This window comes from Phyllobates terribilis, unplaced genomic scaffold (assembly GCF_046119375.1).
Source record: "Phyllobates terribilis strain yellow unplaced genomic scaffold, ASM4611937v1 Scaffold_11__3_contigs__length_659146591, whole genome shotgun sequence".
Taxonomy (NCBI): Eukaryota; Metazoa; Chordata; class Amphibia; order Anura; family Dendrobatidae; genus Phyllobates; species Phyllobates terribilis.
This window is the reverse complement of record NW_027362771.1, coordinates 562,488,711-562,507,501: the sequence shown is the minus strand read 5'-3', so window position 1 is coordinate 562,507,501 and position 18,791 is coordinate 562,488,711. Positions and strand designations below refer to the sequence as shown.

At 52.7% G+C, this 18,791-nt stretch overlaps 9 non-coding genes across 9 annotated transcripts; 2 read left to right on the top strand and 7 right to left on the bottom strand.

The window, feature by feature from the left end:
* Positions 1-13,427: 13,427 nt before the first annotated feature.
* LOC141167925 (U4 spliceosomal RNA) lies at positions 13,428-13,567 on the top strand. The gene has a single exon (XR_012251705.1). It is a non-coding gene; the product is annotated as a U4 spliceosomal RNA (small nuclear RNA).
* Positions 13,568-13,848: 281 nt separating this feature from the next.
* Positions 13,849-13,989, top strand: LOC141168217 (U4 spliceosomal RNA). The gene has a single exon (XR_012251962.1). It is a non-coding gene; the product is annotated as a U4 spliceosomal RNA (small nuclear RNA).
* Positions 13,990-14,451: 462 nt separating this feature from the next.
* Positions 14,452-14,591, bottom strand: LOC141167891 (U4 spliceosomal RNA). Its single transcript, XR_012251676.1, has one exon. It is a non-coding gene; the product is annotated as a U4 spliceosomal RNA (small nuclear RNA).
* A 276-nt stretch (positions 14,592-14,867) lies between these two features.
* LOC141167664 (U4 spliceosomal RNA) lies at positions 14,868-15,008 on the bottom strand. The gene has a single exon (XR_012251457.1). It is a non-coding gene; the product is annotated as a U4 spliceosomal RNA (small nuclear RNA).
* Positions 15,009-16,422: 1,414 nt separating this feature from the next.
* LOC141167957 (U4 spliceosomal RNA) lies at positions 16,423-16,563 on the bottom strand. The gene has a single exon (XR_012251737.1). It is a non-coding gene; the product is annotated as a U4 spliceosomal RNA (small nuclear RNA).
* Positions 16,564-16,843: 280 nt separating this feature from the next.
* LOC141168479 (U4 spliceosomal RNA) lies at positions 16,844-16,984 on the bottom strand. Its single transcript, XR_012252216.1, has one exon. It is a non-coding gene; the product is annotated as a U4 spliceosomal RNA (small nuclear RNA).
* Positions 16,985-17,264: 280 nt separating this feature from the next.
* On the bottom strand, positions 17,265-17,405 carry LOC141168448 (U4 spliceosomal RNA). The gene has a single exon (XR_012252185.1). It is a non-coding gene; the product is annotated as a U4 spliceosomal RNA (small nuclear RNA).
* Positions 17,406-17,685: 280 nt separating this feature from the next.
* On the bottom strand, positions 17,686-17,826 carry LOC141167903 (U4 spliceosomal RNA). Its single transcript, XR_012251685.1, has one exon. It is a non-coding gene; the product is annotated as a U4 spliceosomal RNA (small nuclear RNA).
* A 280-nt stretch (positions 17,827-18,106) lies between these two features.
* On the bottom strand, positions 18,107-18,247 carry LOC141167963 (U4 spliceosomal RNA). Its single transcript, XR_012251742.1, has one exon. It is a non-coding gene; the product is annotated as a U4 spliceosomal RNA (small nuclear RNA).
* Positions 18,248-18,791: the final 544 nt, after the last annotated feature.

Below are 18,791 nucleotides of genomic sequence, written 5' to 3'. Positions count from 1 at the left end.
CCAGTTATGATTTTGGTGCACGAACAGTTATCGAACATAACCTCGAACAGCCAAATTGTTCGTGTTCGCCGAACGACTCGAACACCGCCCAAAACAGCTCGAATTTGAGATTGGCGAACAGTTCGAGTCGAACAACGCTCATCTCTACTTACTACCCCTGCCTTCTTTATGTCGTGCAACATCTCCTTCGCCTTCTATTAGTGTGCTGGTGGTATAGGCCTGTAACATTCTTTGATGGGTGGATGGTCACCTGTGGGGATATGGTGTTGAACCGCCTTAATCCTCCCAAAGTCAAGTGGGTGTTTACTGAATACCTGCTCGTATTCCTGAACCACCCGGTGTACACCCTGCTTCTGATGGGCAGGAGTGGTGTCTGTCCCAACATGGAGCTGTTGACACCAATCCTCCACCTGGGTTGCCGGGTCCTTATCCTCCACTTCGTCTGGTGAGGTTAAGGACTCCGCCGTGTGTATGGAGTTGTTATTTACTGTGTACAGTTTGGCAACAGTGACGTAGCGTGGTAATCTAACTTCATCCTCCCCATTGTTTAGGAGGCGTACGGGCACCCTCCCATTGCGTACATCCACTACCCCTCTGGCAGTCAAGAGTGTAGGCCTATGTTCCGAGCTAAGGGGCTCTACTACCGCCTAGTAGCTCCGTCCTTTGAGACCTATTGCTGCCCTACACCAAATCAGCATTTCACTCATCGGGGGAATCACAATGGGTACCGGGTCTGTCACCCGTACATTACCAATTTCACCGCCTGTTAGCTTTAACTGTTGATGGTACATAAGGGCTCGGATCTCTTTCTGCAGCACCCTTCTCTGCCCTGGTCTGGCAGTGTCAGCTATCTGTTGGAGCAAGAACACCACTTCTCCCAAACAGTTACTAAAAATATTTGTGCCAAGTACCATATACAAGTTTGTATCATCAGGATTAGTCTCTACTACAATAAGTCCCTGGTCCTTCAGTTCCACTCTTCCCACCTTTACTGCCACATCCTTAACCCCGACTAGATTATGGGGGAGGCCGTTTGAGGCATAAACGGAAAGGTTTGGAGCTGGTGGGCTTAGGTCGTCCATGGACCAGAATCTTTTGTAGAGGACGTTAGGCATGATGGTTACCTGAGATCCTGTGTCCAGCAGAGCGGATGTCGCGATGCCGTCCAGCACAATGGACAGGAAAGGTCTTCCTCCCAATAACATGCTGTACCTGTCTGATGGGCCTGGGTTGTCTACTCCTGGGTGTCGGCAATCGGCCCCAGGGTTTTCTCGTTTAAAGGACAGCTCTGGACGGCGTGACCTGTCTTGTGGCAGCGGTGGCAGAGAGGATCCCTCGGCGGGCGGCGTTGGTCGCTGGTCCCCCCAGGGGTGGCGTTGTCCTCCTCCTTCTCATCCAGGGGACATCCTCAGGGCTGTCGGCTAGCAGGATCCTTCCTTCTGCCTCGGGCTCTGTCCGCAGCTGCAGGGCACTCAGTACAGTGGCCAGGGTTTTTCTCAACTGACGCACTTCAGAACGCAGGCTGTCCAGCTCACTAGGGGACGTTGCTTGCACCTTGGCTTCAGCAGCTACCGGGGAAAAGGTCGAAGCTGCAGGCACTGGGGTGGCCACACCCTGGTAACATTGGATAGCAGTTGTTTCCAGGGGCTGCAGTCCTTTTATAGCCATGTCCTTAAGGGTGTCAAAGGTGGCATCAGGATGATCCAGCGACCACCAACGCACAGTCCTGCTCTCCTCTTGAGACCTCAGTACCCGGATAAACTGTTCCTTCAGCATTTTATTTTCATTATCGATGCTGGTTGGACTAACCTGTTTCAGAGCTTGCAGGGCCCCTTGTAAATGCCAGGCATAGTCCTGAACACTGTCCTCCGGTTGCTGAGAGCAGTTGTAGAACCTCATCCGGAGGTCTGTCTCAGTACGATTCTCAAAGACAGTCTGTAACTTTTTAAAGATTGCAGACACTGACTCCTGGTCTGCGGCCGACCAGGTTTCTACTTCTCGTTCTGCAGCACCAGTCAATTGTCCCAATACAATAGCAGCTCTTTGCTTGCCTGTCATAGAGTACATGTCCAGTATGCCGCATATTTTACTTTTGAATCCAGACAGGGTATCTGGTTTGCCGCTGTACTGGGGGAGCCACTTCGCTCCAGGGATGTACGGTAGGGCCATGGGAATGACAGGGGTTACAAGCCCTGCTGGTGGAGTGGCTGCTTCGGCCTGCTCGGCGACGAGCGCGGGTTGATGATCAGGGTGGTTAACCGGTACTCCGGAGTTGTGCTGTTCTTCAGACATTCTGGCGCCCCCCTAGCGAACCGTGGCCTACCTTCTTTTTCTTTTCTTCTGGTAGGGCACAGCTCCGCAGGTGACGGTCTTCTTTCTGGAACTTGCGTCACTTGCGTCCTACGTCAGAGCGTTCACCGGCGCTCCTTCCAGGACCTGGCGCTTCCTGGTTTGAAGTCGAGGAATGCGGCGTGTCCGAGGTTTCGCGCGCTTCAGCAGGTACGCCTCTCAGTTTCCCATGGTAATGCCCATCTTCCCGCTCGGCGGCCCAACAATGGCGGCAATCTTCGCCACAGTTAAATACACAGTTTTTGATTAAAGGCACACAGTACCTGGTGGTAACGGGCATAACACTCCATCGTTGCAGCTGGCATGGAATCCTGTTCGTGATGACAGGAAGAGATGACGCGCCCAGGGGATGGGGACGACTCGGCGCCAGGGCCTTGTTGTTGGTTTTGGGGGATGCCGCGGTGGCCGGCTCCTGGGCCCGTACCCTGGGGTCACTCTTAAAAAGGGTGGATAATGGGAGAAAGGTGTATGGGATAGGAAAAGTTTGTGACGCCACCCGTGGTGTCTGGTGAGGATCACCAGTGCTGCTACAGTCCTCTGAGGCCGGTGGTCAGGCAGCTTAGTTGGTGTGGCTCCCCACAGGTGGATCAGGGCCTCAGGGCAGCGTAGGAAAAGGGATGCAGGACAGAGGGGACCCAGCCGGGTCGGAAGAAGAATAGGCACACTCACAACAGTTCACTTCAGTACCTTTACTGGTGGTGTTTCATGCACGATCCAGAGCACTTGTAACACGGGCACTTTAGATACAGCGACACAGAAACACAGCAGCCAATATGGGGCTAATAAACAGGGGAAGTTTATAATAACAGGGTAAATCTCCACGCAGGGAGTATCAGGGGAAAATATGGGGGAAAGACAAGGGAAAAGCAGGTAAAAGTCTATCACTGATAGTTCACAGTTTAACTGGATGTAGCAGAGTCGAACCGGTTATAATCAACATTTTTTTTCACTTAGCTGACTCTCGCTCCTCACAAGGCAGATGCATGCTCAGGCTGGTGTTGATTTTTCAGGCGTCCCCGCCCAAACAATGCTTTGCCTTCTGGCGGCAGTGGGCAGTCTCCGGTTTTACCCGCTGAGCCCCTAGTCCATAACACGGCACCTCACGTGCCCGGCTCCACCGACCCTGCGTCTCTTCTCTAGTCGGCTTGACTCCTCCGGTCCACTGCACTCGGCTCTTGCTCCCAGTCCTGGAGCCAGGAGCCTGGACCCTCTCCCGCTGCTCTGCTGAGACGGATCTAGCTCCGCTTTCCCACGCAAAACATACTCATCTCTTCCTCTCTCCAGTCACACCAGGAGTCTTTTTGTCACCTAACCTCCCAGCTCCCTCTCTCGACACACCCCCTGCTTCCCTGTCACATGACTCCTCTGCTTGCAGTCTGTCTTCCCCCTGCAACAAAAGGTACGGCCCCGGCAGTTCCGGATCCCTTGCTCTGAAAGCACTTACACCCCGGTCTTCCCCCTTACACTCCCGCTCTCCTTTCACTCACCATTCCACGGGCGAGAGTTCCTTCATCAAACGTTCACATTCTTGGGCTTCCTGGATGACACGGTACCATATGAATTGATCTTGTTCGTAATGGTGAGGAGGCACTCCTGCTGTTGTCCGTTCTGACCGGCGTAACTCAGTTTGACCGATGGGGGGTGCAGGGTCACTCGGATTTCAAATCTCCGCCTGCCCGGTGGCTTCAACCGATGTTGTTCCCTCGCCGCCTGCACTGGGGACTGCAGGTAATCGAGTGCTGGGGCTTGGAGGTAGAATAAACAACTCTTCTTCGTCCACATCTTGGCTTAGGGCAACGGTGACAGGTCTCTCTCTAGAAGCAGGTGATTCTTTTCCACCCTCGTCATCTTTAGACAGACAGGGTCGCAGCATACTACGATGAACTACTCTGGTATGGGCTCCTTCAGCCCCCTCGGGTTGAACTTCATACACAGGTCTTCAGCTCCAATCCTGCGCTTCTCTCGGTGCGGGGTCTGTTCCCATCGCCTACTAAATTTGCCCCGGGGCCACCTGTCCCGAATAAACACCCGCTCCCCGGGCCTCAGAGCCAGCCTCTTCAACCACTGAAACGTCTTCTCTGGTCCGAAGTGAGCCCCTCATTCATGAGCCTCCTTAGCCACTACTCCGACCAACTTCTCTGGGATCACCACTTGCCAGGTGGTCCCGAACTCTCGCAGTAGCTGCACCCGTCGGTACAGCAGCCCGTCTCGCAAACACAGTCTCTCCCATTGTCCCAGCATTTTCAGTGCTCCCGAGGACAGGGTACTCCTCTCTTCTCGACTGGGGACTTGTCGCAAAGCCACCCATTGACGTAATTGAGCAACTTCTCTGTCAGTCTGTTGAAGTCGGATCCAGTCATCTCTTGGCCGCCCTAGCACTTGTTCTTCCGACATCTCTCCGATCTGTCCCTGCGCTGCGGCCAGCGGTCCCACGAAACTTCGGAAGCTAGGGGTCTCATCCGCCTCCAAATCTTCATCGCGGTCATGATCAGGCCATTCATATGTCACTCGGGAGAGGGCGTCGGCGTGAGTATTCTCTGCCTTAGGCCGGTTTGCGATCTTATACCGGTACCTGGCCATGCGGGCCACCCACCGCTGCTCCAGGGCTGTTCTCACCAGCACTTCAGACCCTGACAAATACTCTGCAAACTTCTCGGTTATTGCCCAAACCAGAGCCAGCAACTCTACTTTGAAAGAGCTATAATTATCTGGGTTCCTCTCGGAGTCTTGAAGGGAGCGGCTGGCGTATGCAATTGACTCGCCCAGGGTGATGGGGACGACACGGTACCCAGGCCTTTAGCCTGACCTTGGGGATGTCGCGGTGGTCAGCTCCCGGGCCCGTACTCTGGGGTCAGCTTTTAAAAAAAGGGATTGGATTATTAGCTTTATTAAAGTTCGTGACGCCACCTGTGGTTTCTGGTGAGAATCACCAGCGCTGCGGCAGTCCTCTGAGGCCAGTGATAAGGCAGCTTAGATGGTATCGCTCCCCACAGGTGGAGCAGGGCCTCAGGGCAGCGTAGGAGGAGGGATGCAGGGCAGACGAGACCCAGCCGGGTCAAAGCAAGAACAGGGACGGACACGATAGTCACTTCAGTACCTTTTACTCGTGGAAATTCAGACACATCCCGGAGCACTGTAGGATGAAGGGTGCATATCAGAATCCTCCCCAATGAGCAGGTGTAGGGCCTCCTGTTTCTTGCCTCTGCGTAATAAGTTTCTGACATGCCTGGAGTTGGCACTAACTTTCTCTCTGTCCTGCGCTGGCTGACCTTGTGGTGGGGCTTTTTCTTGGAATACACGCTCCCAGCTTGCGGGGCCTATGTGTCTCCTGGCTTTGTTACGTATCAGCACTTTAGCCATCCTGGGACCTGTAGTTCTCCAGGGATTCCGGTTATACCTCACTGGGTCATAGAGATCCCGGTAAGCTCGGACCCAGTGTCTGGTAAAGCTTCGGGGTGAGCTAGTTAAGCTCCTCTGCCCCCTATGTACTAACTTCTCCACTCGCCTTCGGCCAACTCGGGCCTTCACTAGGCTGTACACACTAACGGCAGCTTGCCGCGCTTCACCGATCTTATGGCGCCGGCACACCTAAAGCTCATTATTCAGAGCTACTTGAATCTAGCTAGCAGGAGCCTCGTGCTCCACTGATGAACTATTAGCTGAGTTCTCTAAACTAGACTGAGCTCCACTGCAGACTGACCTGTTTCTGTGCCTCACTCTGCAGGAACTCTTCAGAGGAACTGCTGAATCACTCTAGCAGGCTAGGAACTCCACTGCCTAGCTCCACCTTCCCTAGTTATATCCCTAACGGGCTCCCTCTGCTGGTCTGAGGTGGAAGGTGGAGATGTGTGAATGTTTATGGGGCCTCTTGTGGAGGATTCCATCAATGCACTCTTCTAGGATCTGTGATACCAAGCGCAGCTGGGCGTCACACAATCATGCGCTCTTTCCCCTCTTGTACTTGGGATAACACGGCTCCCGGACCATGTAGGCTCCCATCAGTGTGGAGTATGAAGGGTTGGGAGAAATCAGCATAGGCAAGTATTGGGGCCTCGGTCAGGGCCATTTTTAGGGCACGGAAGGCCTCTTCCTGGCTGCTTCCCCACCGAATTGCCTGATTCTTGGAGCCCGCTGGCACTCCCTTAAGTAGCTCCAGCAATGGGTTGGCTATGCAAGTGAAGTTCTTCACGAATCTTCGGTAGTACCAGGCAAGTCCCAGGAAGGCCCGAACTTCCTTCACTGTCTTCGGGGTAGGCCACTCCTGTACGGCGGCCACCTTTTCCTGGGTGGGCCTGACTCCTTCACCGGACACAGTATGACCGAGATATTCGATCTGTTTGTGGAACAGGTGGCACTTCTGGGGCTTCACCTTTAGGCCATGACTCTGTAGGCGACTCAGTACTTGCTCCAGTCCCTGGACGTGCTCCTCGAAGGTGGCGGCATAGACAATTATGTCGACAAGGTAAATCAGTGTTGCCTCGAAGTTCAAATCGCCGAGGTTCCTCTCCATCAGATGCTGGAACGTTCGGGGGGCGTTAGTCAGGCCGAAGGGCATCCGATTTAACTCGAACAGTCCCATGGGTAATATGAACGCCGTCTTTGCACGGTCATGTTCGGCCACGGGCACCTGCCAGTACCCACTGGCCAGATCCAAAGAGGAGAAGTATCTTGCCTTCCCTAAGACCGACAGGGATTCTTCGATTCGGGGTAGTGGGTAAGAGTCCCGTACTGTACAGGCATTTAGTCGTCTATAGTCCACACAGAACCGCAGGGTCCCATCTTTTTTCCGGACCAGGACAATTGGGGCTGCCCATGGACTCTGACTCTCCCGTATCACACCATTCTGTAACATTTGGACTAGCATCTCCTTAACTTCTTTATACATCTGGGGAGGTATCTGCCGGTATCTCTCCCGCACTTCCCGTGGGAATCTCGTGGGTAATGGCTTCGGTGCAACCAAAATCATCCTCATGGACAGCAAAGACATCCTGGTACCGCTCCAGCACCTCCGCAACCTGCTGCACCTGTCGAGGTATAAGTCCCGTCAATTCAGCCCTCATTCATTCTAGGATTCTTTGTCCCCCCTTCGCACTAGCCCGGTGAGATTCTGGTGGCACGGTAACCGCCAGAGTCCAGGGGTCTCCTCGTACAGCGGACAGCTGTACCACATCAGGTCACACTAACTTCTCTGGCATTCCCAGAATCTGGGCTATTTCCGCCCTGGGAGGGAGTGTGAGATCATCTTCGCCCAGATTAACACACAGCACTATAACATTGCCACCCTGGACTGTGGCCAGTGTTCGAGCCAACAAGAGTCCGCGCGGTACTTTGTCCATCGATGTTAGTTCTATCTGAATTTCGACCGTCTCAAGAGGTATGCGGGTAACGTGAGTACAGTTTTCCCGGTCGGTAAGGTGAGCACTGCAGCTGCTGGCACTATTATTTTCCCCAGGATCTTCCCTTCACTCGACATCTCCTGAGCCTGGGTAGCTCGGATTAGTTGTTGAAAGATCCTCCTTTGGGTAGTTCGCGGGTCTCACTGGTCTAGAGGCATCTCATTCGGCTCACTAAGCAGGATTTGCCCGATCTCTTTCAGCACACTCATTCCGAGGTTCACCGGGGGTCCACTTCCGATTCCCCCTGCGACCAGGATGACTCCTTTTTTTCCCACATCTTTTCCACACACTCGGATCTTCATCCACACCACCCCTGCGACTGGGATGGGTAATTGATTAGCTGCTGTGAGTCTAATTACTGGTCCCAATACAGGCCACGCTATCTCTGGAAATCGCTGTTGGAAGTAGGCTTCTGTCATCGTAGTCACCAGGGATCCCGTGTCAATCAGGCAGTGAACAGCCCGACCGCTTATTTCGGCCCAGACAGTCGGGCTGCTGGAAACTAGGTCTTTGGGACTTCCTCTTTTTCTTTCCCCTTCCTCAGGCTCTGTGCTTTGTCCCCTGAACATGGAGCCCGCTAGTTTAATGGCTGCCGCGACAGGGGCCGCCCTTGGCTAGCACAGCCTCTGGCGTAATGTCCTGCGCCTCCACACTTCCAGCAGGTCGTGTCTCTGTCTGTGTAGGGCTGCCTCACTTCTCTCCGGAACTCTCCTGCAGGGGGGGGTCCTTAATTCAATTCTTTCCCTAACTGGGGCAATCGATCTGGGTATCTCTGGTGTCGGGGCAGGGGTCTTCTTGAGACTGGACCATTCATCCCGCATCTCCTGTTTCTCCTTTCGCATCTCTCGAGCCCATTCCGGTTCAGCTGCAGGCGGGGTGGGTACCTCATTACTCCGGACCATCCCTGTCAGGGCCGTCACCCCCATCTCCTGCTCTCTCACACGTGCCTCTGCCCCCACTTCTAGAAAAGTCATACGTGGGTTGGCGCGCAGGCGCTCCCGCAAGGCCTGCTTCAGCTGCACATCCCTGAGGCCTGCCACAAACTGGTCACTTAAGATCACGTCAGGGGGGCCCATTCCCAAATTCCCCATGTCGTCTTTTCTAGTGATATAGGCATTCACTCTCTGTAAGGCATTAACATACTGCGTCACAGTCTCCCCCTCCTGCTGCACTTGGTGAAACAGCCGTATCCTCAGCTCTCATACATTGGTGGGATCCACATGCATCTCCTCCAGTATCCGCACCACTTCTTGTACTGTATCCCGGTCATGGGGAGGGCGGTACATCACGGATTGTCGGGCCTCGCCGTCCAGGGCCAGTAAGGCTATTTCGGCTTGCATAGCTGGGGTTATCGGATGCATATGTAACATACTCCTAACTCAATCAGGTCCCACAGTATCATATTGTCCTTGGTGAACTTTGGGAGATTGCTGAGCATGGCCCCCAGCGGCAAGCTAGATTTAGGGGCTCCCATGATGGACTGCTCTGCAGTGACTGTGTCTAACGACTGCACCCTGCCGACTACACCAAATGTAACACCGGCACTTTAGATGCAGCGACACAGAAACACAGAGCAGCCAATATGGGGTTAATAAACAGGGGAAGTTTATAATAACAGGGTAAATCTCCACGCAGGGAGTATCAGGGGAAAATATGGGGGAAAGACAAGGGAAAAGCAGGTAAAAGTCTATCACTGACAGTTCACAGTTTAACTGGATGTACAGTAGCAGAGTCGAACCGGTTATAATCAACAGTTTTTTTCACTTAGCTGACTCTCGCTCCTCACAAGGCAGATGCACGCTGATGCTTGTGTTGATTTTTCAGGTGTCCCCGCCCAAACAATGCTTTGTCTTCTGGCGGCAGTGGGCGGTCTCCGGTTTTACCCACTGAGCCCCTAGTCCATAACACGGCACCTCACGTGCCCGGCTCCACCGACCCTGCATCTCTTCTATAGTCGGCTTGACTCCTCCGGTCCACTGCACTCAGCTCTTGCTCCCAGTCCTGGAGCCAGGAGAGCCTGGACTGTCTCACGCTGCTCTGCTGAGACGGATCTAGCTCCTCTTTCCCGTGCAAAACGTACTCGTCTCTTCCTCTCTCCAGTCACACCAGGAGTCTTTCTGTCACCTAACCTCCCAGCTCCCTCTCTCGACACACCCCCTGCTTCCCTGTCACATGACTCCTCTGCTTGCAGTCTGTCTTCCCCCTGCAACAAGAGGTATGGCCCCGGCAGTTCCGGATCCCTTGCTCTGAAAGCACTTACACCCCGGTCTTCCCCCTTACACTCCCGCTCTCCTTTCACTCGCCATTCCAAGGGCGAGAGTTCCTTCATCAAGCGTTCACATTCTTGGACTTCCTGGATGATACGGTACCATATGAATTGATCTTGTTCGTAATGGTGAGGAGGCACTCCTGCTGTCGTCCGTTCTGACCGGCGTAACTCAGTTTGACCGATGGGGGGTGCAGGGTCACTCGGATTTCCAATCTCTGCCTGCCCGGTGTCTTCAACGGATGTTGTTCCCTCGCCGCCTGCACTTGGGACTGCAGGTAATCGAGTGCTGGGGCTCGGAGGTAGAATAAACAACTCTTCTTTGTCCACATCGTGGCTTGGGACAACGGTGACAGGTCTCTCTCTAGAAGCAGGTGATTCTTCTCCACCCTCGTCATCTTTAGACAGACAGGGTCGCAGCATACTACGATGAACCACTCTGGTAGGGGCTCCTTCAGCCACCTCGGGTTGAACTTCATACACAGGTCCTTCAGCGCCAATCCTGCGCTTCACTCGGTGCGGGGTCTGTTCCCACCGCCTACTCAATTTGCCCCGGGGCCGCCTGTCCCGAACCAACACCCACTCCCCGGGCCTCAGAGCTGTCCCTCGAAGAGGCAATATCTCATGATGTTTGAGCTCCTGAAACTGTTGTTGTGCCAAATGTCGGAGGGTCTGCAGTCGATGCCGATGTTCTCGGACCCAGGAACACACCCCCGTCCCTGGGTAGTCCTCCTCGGGGTCCAGCTCTAACTCGGTGATCTCTCGCCCCTTTCGTCCGAACAGCAAGGTGTAAGGAGTGAACCCCGTCGTACTATTCACTCGGTTGTTGTAGACTCACACCAGCTCGGCCACAAACTCAGGCAATCGTACCTTCCGATCTTCCTCCAATGTGCGGAGCATTTGGATCAGTGTCCGATTAAAGCGTTCACAGGCCCCATTACCTTGAGGGTGGTAAGGAGCAGTCCGTGACTTCTCAATCTTGTACAACCGGTGCAGCTCTTCCATCACCCGGCCTTGGAAGCAGGCGCCTTGATCGGAATGAATCCTCTTTGGGCAGTCATACACCCAAATGAGGTCTCGGCAGATTGCCTGTGCAGCTGACTCGGCGGTCTGGTCTCTGGTCGGGGTCACTACCGCAAACTTGGTGAAGTGGTCTGTCATTACCAGGCAATGTTCATACCCGAGATGCACCGGTCCAACAGTCAAATAGTCGATCATCAGCACCTCCAAGGGGGCAGAAGTCACAATAGTTTGTATGGGGACCCGCTGCTCCGGGGGCTTTACCAGCTCACAGCTCCGACATCTTCGACAAGTGTCTTCTATTGTTGCTCGCAGTCGGGGATGATACACCAGCCTCTGCAACCACTGAAATGTCTTCTCTGGTCCGAAGTGAGCCCCTCGTTCATGAGCCTCCTTAGCCACTACTCCGACCAACTTCTCTGGGATCACCACTTGCCAGGTGGTCCCGAACTCTCGTAGTAGCTGCACCCATCGGTACAGCAGCCCGTCTCGCAAACACAGTCTCTCCCATTGTCCCAGCATTTTCAGTGCTCCCGAGGACAGGGTACTCCTCTCTTCTCGACTGGGGACTTGTTGCAAAGCCACCCATTGACGTAATTGAGCAACTTCTCTGTCAGTCTGTTGAAGTCGGATCCAGTCATCTCTTGGCCGCCCTAGCACTTGTTCTTCCGAAATCTCTCCGATCTGACCCTGCGCTGCGGCCAGCGGTCCCACGAAACTTCGGAAGCTAGGGGTCTCATCCGCCTCCAAATCTTCATCGCGGTCATCATCAGGCCATTCATATGTCACTCGGGAGAGGGCGTCGGCGTGAGTATTCTCTGCCTTAGGCCGGTTTGCGATCTTATACCGGTACCTGGCCATGCGGGCCACCCACTGCTGCTCCAGGGCCCCCAATTTCGCATTCTCCAGGTGGGCCAGTGGGTTGTTATCTGTTCTCACCAGCACTTCAGACCCTGACAAATAATCTGCAAACTTCTCGGTTATTGCCCAAACCAGAGCCAGCAACTCTAATTTGAAAGAGCTATAATTATCTGGGTTCCTCTCGGAGTCGTGAAGGGAGCTGCTGGCGTACGCAATTGACTCGCCCAGGGTGATGGGGACGACTCGGTACCCGGGCCTTTTGCCTGACCTTGGGGATGTTGCGGTGGTCAGCTCCCGGGCCTGTACTCTGGGGTCAGCTTTTAAAAAAAGGGATTGGTTTGTTTATTAGTTTTATTAAAGTTCGTGACGCCACCTGTGGTTTCTGGTGAGACTCACCAGCTCTGCGGCAGTCCTCTGAGGCCAGTGATAAGGCAGCTTAGATGGTATCGCTCCCCACAGGTGGAGCAGGGCCTCAGGGCAGCGTAGGAGGGGGGGATGCAGGGCAGACGAGACCCAGCCGGGTCAGAGAAAAAACAGGGACGGACACGATAGTCACTTCAGTATCTTTTACTGGTGGAAATTCAGGCAAATCCCGGAGCACTGTAGGGTGAAGGGTGCATATCAGAATCCTCCCCAATGAGAAGGTGCAGGGCCTCCTGTTTCTTGACTCTGCGTAGTAAGTTTTTGACCTGCCTGGAGCTAGGCCTAACTTGGTCTCTGTCTGGCACGTGCTGACCTGGTGGTAGGGCCTTCTGTTGGAGATCACACTCCCTGGTCTCTTGGGCCTCTGTGATTCCTAACCCTGGGATAACGGTCAGCTTCTGGTGTTCCTGGGACATGTAGTTCGCCAGGGGTTCCGGTTGTTTCTGCTTGTTCTAGAGATCCTTGAAGACACGGACCCGGTGTCCGGTATATGGTCTTGGGGTGAGCTGGCAAAGCTCCTCTACCCCCTATGTAGCTCGCTTGCTCCACTTGCCTTTGGCTGCTCGGGGCCCTCACTAGGCTTCACACTGGCAGCAGGCCTCGCTACTCTTCACCGCTCTTATGGCGTCGGCACGCCTTGAGCTCACTAGTCTGAGCTCTATGAGTCTGAACTCTCTCTAGAGGGACTGGAAATACCTCTGTCCCCTGAGGAAACTGTTCTCTAGACTGCACTGCCTAGCTCCACCTTCCCTATTTATATCCCTATCCGGGCTCCCTCTGCTGGTCTGAGGTGGAATGTGGAGGTGTGTGTTTGCTATGAGGGCCTCTTGTGGAGGAATCCGTCCATGCACCCCTCTAGGATCTGTGGTATCAATGCACATCAGGGCGCCATATGCCCCACAGCATCGTTTTGATGGTTTTCGCTTGGATCAGGAAAAAGAGAGCTGATCTGCCCGCAATTGCCAAAAATTACCTCTTCCCTGAGCCCTCAGACTGCAAGTCCATGGTTGCCTTGAAGCAGTGGGGGAAGGGCAGTGGTCATTTGGTACTCAACATCACTTATACGAGTTCTTCCTGGGAAGCAGGGATTCCTTGGTCACCTGAGTTACTTTAATTTTGCGCAGTGGCAGTATCGTAGCCCATGAGTTTTAACCGAGGCGTGATTATTGCTAATAGAAAACTTTTCCCAATCCCCCGCCATGATGATTTCAGATACAGTCAGCATCGGCAATTTTTCTGGTCTCTCAGGAGACTTAATCCATGGTATGCAAATGACAAATTGTTAGCTCCTCCAAGTGGGGAAAGGAATTATTGCATCCCACAGCATCGTATTGATGGTTTTCGCTTGGAGCAGGAGAGAGCGAGCTGATCTGCCCGCAATGGCCAAAACTTATCTTTTCCTTGAGCCCTCAGACTGCAACTCCCAGGAAGCCTTGCGGCAGCGAGGGAAGGGCAGTGATAATTTGGAACTCAACATGGCTAAAACGAGCTCTTCCTTGGAAGCAGGGTTTCCTTGGTCACCTGAGTTACTTTAACTTTGCGCAGTGGCAGTATCATAGCCCATGAGGTTTAACCGAGGCGTGATTATTGCTAATTGAAAACTTTTTCCAATACCCCGCCATGATGACTTGAAATACAGTCAGCATTGGCAATTTTTGTTGGTCTCTCAGGAGACTTAATCCATGGTATGCAAATGACAGAGTGTTAGCTCCTCCCAGTGAGGAAAGGAAATCTTTCGTCCCACAGCATCGTATTAATGGTTTTCGTTTCAAGCAGGAGAGAGCGAGCTGATCTGTCTGCAATGGCCAAAATTGTCCTCTTCCCTGAGCCCTCAGACTGCAACGCCCAGGATGCCTTGCGACAGTGGGGAAAGGGCTGTGGTCATTTGGAACTCACCGTGGCTTAAACGAGCTTTTCCTGGAAGCCGGGATTACTTGGTCACCCTAGTTACCTCAAGGCATCCTGGGAGTTGTATTCTGGTGGCTCAGGAAAGAGTTCATTTTTGGTCGTTGCGGGCAGATCAGCTCGCTCTCCCTTGCTCTAATCAAAAATCATTAATACGATCCTGTGGGACGAACGGTTTCTTTTTGCACCGGGAAGAGGTTACACTTTGTCATTTGCATAGCATGGATTATGACTTTTAAGAGACCAACAAATATTGCCGATGCTGACTATATTTCAAGTCATCTTAGCGGGTATAGGGAAAAATTTTCAAATAGCAATAATCACGGCTCGGTTAAACCTCATGGGCTACGATACTGCCACTGCGCAAGGTTGCAGTAACTCAGGTGACCAAGGAATCCCGATTTCCAGGAAGAGCTCGTTTAATGGTGAGTTCCAAATGACCAGTGGTCTTATCCCGCTGCCGCACGGCATCCTGGGAGTTGCAGTCTGAGGGCTCAGGGAAGAGGTCATTTTTGGACATTGCGGAAAGATCAGTACGCTCTCTCCTGCTCCAAGCGAAAACCATCAATACGATGCTGTGAGGCGCAAGATTTCCTTTCCCAACTAGGAGAAGCTAACATTCTGTCATTTGCATACCATGGATTAAGTCTTCTGAGAGACTAACAAAAATTGCCAATGCTAACTATATTTCAAGTCATCATGGCGGGGTATTGAAAAAAGTTTTCAATTAGCAATAATCACGCCTCAAATAAACCTCATGGGCTACAATACTGCCACTGCGCAAAGTTAAAGTAACTCAGGTGACCAAGAAATCCCAGCTTCCAGGAAGAGCTTGTTTAAGCCATGGTGAGTTCCAAATGACCACTGCCCTTCCTCCGCTACCGCAAGGCATTCTGGGAGTTGCAGTCTGAGGGCTCAGGGAAGAGGTCATTTTTGGACATTGCGGGCAGATCAGCTCGCTCTCTCCTGCCCCAAGCGAATACCATCAATACAATGCAGTGGGGCGCAAGATTTCCTTTCCCAACTGGGAGGAGCTAACACTCTTTCATTTGCATATCTGGCGCCTCTGAGGGTTCAGTCGCCACAGGGGTACTGCACCTCAGATAGATGTGTGGTATCTCCTCTTCCAGGTAAGGATGGAGCATCATTCAGGACCCCACTTGACACTCAACACTATACCACTCCTGTTCTGTAGGGGGCCTAAATGCACCAGGGTGCTGCCCCGGCCCGGGATAGAGGAGATGGGGGGAACCAAACACAGGGGGAACTAAGTAGTGGGTGAGGGTGGAGGAAACACTTACAGGAAGCACTTATAGAATTATATATAATAAATGGCCATCTTAAGTTCAATGTCTTTGATTGTGGGTCTTCTGTCAGGGTCCAGCAAGAATCTGTAGCTGGCTGAAGAATCACGGTCCTCGCTCTCTGGCTTTGAGCTTGAGACGAGGAACGGGTCAGAGTTAACAAGTGTCTGCCCAGTCAGGGTCCCGTTCTTAGAAAAGGCCTGGGAGGGGAGCAGAGGAGATAGGCTCCACAGGCGAAAGGATCCCAAGGGTATATGGACGGAGCAAAATCGCCACCTGTATTCTTCACTCTGGCCTAGCCAGTGGGACTCCTGCCGCAACAGGGGTGACAAGCCCCCGATATCTGATTGTGTACTTCACGTCACTGTTGGAAAAGTCCGGTGGCTTATTGGATCCCAGGGAGGAACACAGGCAGGAGGAGAAGGAGAAGGAGAGGAACTCACCGACGGGGTTTTGACAGGTGCTCCTGAACCACCCGCAGGACGCCGTGTGTAGCAGAGAGAAGCTTTGTGGCTGAAAGTGCATCTAAAGTGAGTAAAGACCTGGATGACTTAATTTACCGCCTCCGCTTGTTTATTCCTGCGTGGCACCGCACCCACCATACCTCCACACAGTACATCAAACACTGCCCTGAGGCCTACTCCGTCTGTGGGGAGTAGAACCGACCAAGCTGCCAGAACATCAGCCTCAGAGGACTGATTCAGCGCTGGTGGCCTTCACCAGAATCCACAGGTGGCGTAGTCTAACAACCACTCATCCAAAATCCCATTTTTCAGGTGACAGCCCTGCGCATGGATCGGGTCACGGCCATGACGACATCCCACACCAGCACCCTACATTGGCCCGACACCAAGTAACCCCACCTCTCAGGGAGGGCGAGTCACATACCATGGATTAAGTCTCCTGAGACCAAAAAAAAATTGCCAATGCTGATTGAATTTCAAGTCATCATGATAGGGTATTGTGAAAAGTTTCCAATTAGCAATAATCACACCTCGGTTAAACCTCATGGGCTACGATACTGCTACTGCACAAAGTTACAGTAAGTCAGGTGACCAAGAAAACCCAGCTTCGAGGAGGAGATGGTTTAAGCCATGGTGAGCTCCAAATGACAACTGCGCTTTCCCCGCTGTCGCAAAGCATCCTGGGAGTTGCAGTCTGAGGGCTCAGGAAAGAGGTCATTTTTGGCCATTGCGGGCAAATCAGCTCTCTCGCTCATGCTCCAAGCGAAAACCATCAATACCATGATGCGGGGCGCAAGATTTCCTTTTCCCAATGGGAGGAGCCAAAACTCTGTCATTTGCATACCATGGATTAAGTCTTCTGAGAGACCAACAAAAATTGCCGATGCTGACTGTATTTCAAGTCATCATGGCGGGCTATTGGGAAAAGTCTTCAATTAGCAATAATCACGCCTCGGTTAAACCTCATGGGCTACGATACTGCCACTGCGAAAAGTTAGAGTAACTCAGGTGACCAAGAAATCTCCACTTCCAAGAAGAGCTTGTTTAAGCCATGGTGAGTTCCAAATGTCCACTGCCCTTCCCCTGCTGCCGAAACGCATCCTGGGAGTTGCAGTCTGAGGGCTCAGGGAAGAGGTCATTTTTGGCCATTGCAGGCAGATCAGCTGGCTCTCTCCTGCTCCTAGCGAAAACCATCAATACGATGCTGTTGGGCACAAGATTTCCTTACCCGACTGGGAGGAGCTAACACTCTGTCATTTGCATACCATGGATTAAGTCTCCTGAGAGAACAACAAAAATTGCAGATGCTGACTGTATTTTTAGTCATCATGGCGGGGTATTGGGAAAAGTTTTCAATTAGCAATAATAACGCCTCGGTTAAACCTCATAGGCTAAGATACTGCCACTGCGCAAAGTTAAAGTAACTCAGGTTACCAAGAAATCCCCGCTTCCAGGAAGAGCTTTTTTGTGCAATGGTGCGTTCCAAATGACCAATGCCCTTCCCCCGCTGCCGCAAGGCATCTTGGGAGTTGCAGTCTGAGGGCTCAGGGAAGAGGTCATTTTTGGCCATTGCGGGCAGATCAGCTGGCTCTCTCCTGCTCCAAGAGAAAATCATCAATACCATGCTGTGGGACACAAAATTTCCTTTCCCAACTGGGAGGAGCTAACACTCTGTCATTTGCATACCATGGATTAAGTCTCCTGAGAGACCAACAAAAATTGCCGATGCTGAGTGTATATCAAGTCATCATGGCGGGGTATTCGGAAAAGTTTTCAATTAGCAACAATCACCCCTTGGTTAAACTTCATGGGCTACGATACTGCCACTGCGCAAAGATAAAGTAACTCCGGTGACCAAGAAATTCCAGCTTCCAGGAAGAGCTCATTTAAGCCATGGTGAGTACCAAATGACCACTGCCCCTCCCCCGCTGCCGCAAGGCATCTTGGGAGTTGAAGTCTGAGGGCTCAGGGAAGAGGTCATTTTTGGCCATTGCAGGCAGATCAGCTGGCTCTCTCCTTCTCCAAGCAAAAATCATCAATACCATGCTGTGGGGCGCAAGATTTCCTTTTCCAACTGAGAGAAGCTAACACTCTGTCATTTGCATACCATGGATTAAGTCTCCTGAGAGACCAACAAAAATTGCCGATGCTGACTGTATTTCAAGTCATCATGACTGGGTATTGGGAAAAATTTTCAATTAGCAATAATCACGCCTCAGTTAAACCTCATGGGCTATGATACTGCTGTGGCACCCCAGAGGGTCTGGTTGCCACAGTGGTGTTGCTCCGCTTAAAAGAGGTATTACCATGTCTGGAGGCAAGTAGGGGTTTCCTGGTCAGGAACCTAATACATGCAACACATCCTGGCTCCAGATCAGCAAGGGGAGGATCCTGCCCTTGATAACTGGATCTGGAGGCGGAGTTAGCTCAGTCTAATGTCAGGAGTCGAGTTGTGGACGCGAAGGACTAAGGAGCCAGGGACTGGAGCTGGAGATAGCTCGTCCAGGCCAGTATACACAGAGAACCGGACACCGGAGTCCAAGGCTGTGGGGATTGCAAACCCAGCAGCAGATACTGCAGGGCAGGAGATTGCAGGTCTCTTGGCCCCCATCAGAAGCCCGGAGGTTCAGCAGCATAGGGGGACCAGTACAGCCAAGGAGGAGCGAGGAATCCGCAAGGCCCAAGCTGCCAGCCATACGGGTGAGCACAGCACGTTACACGCAGGGACGTGGGCTACAGCATAGCTACAAGCAGGATAGCCAAAGAAGTATAGCAAGAACGGCAGGCCTACAACTCCACCTGG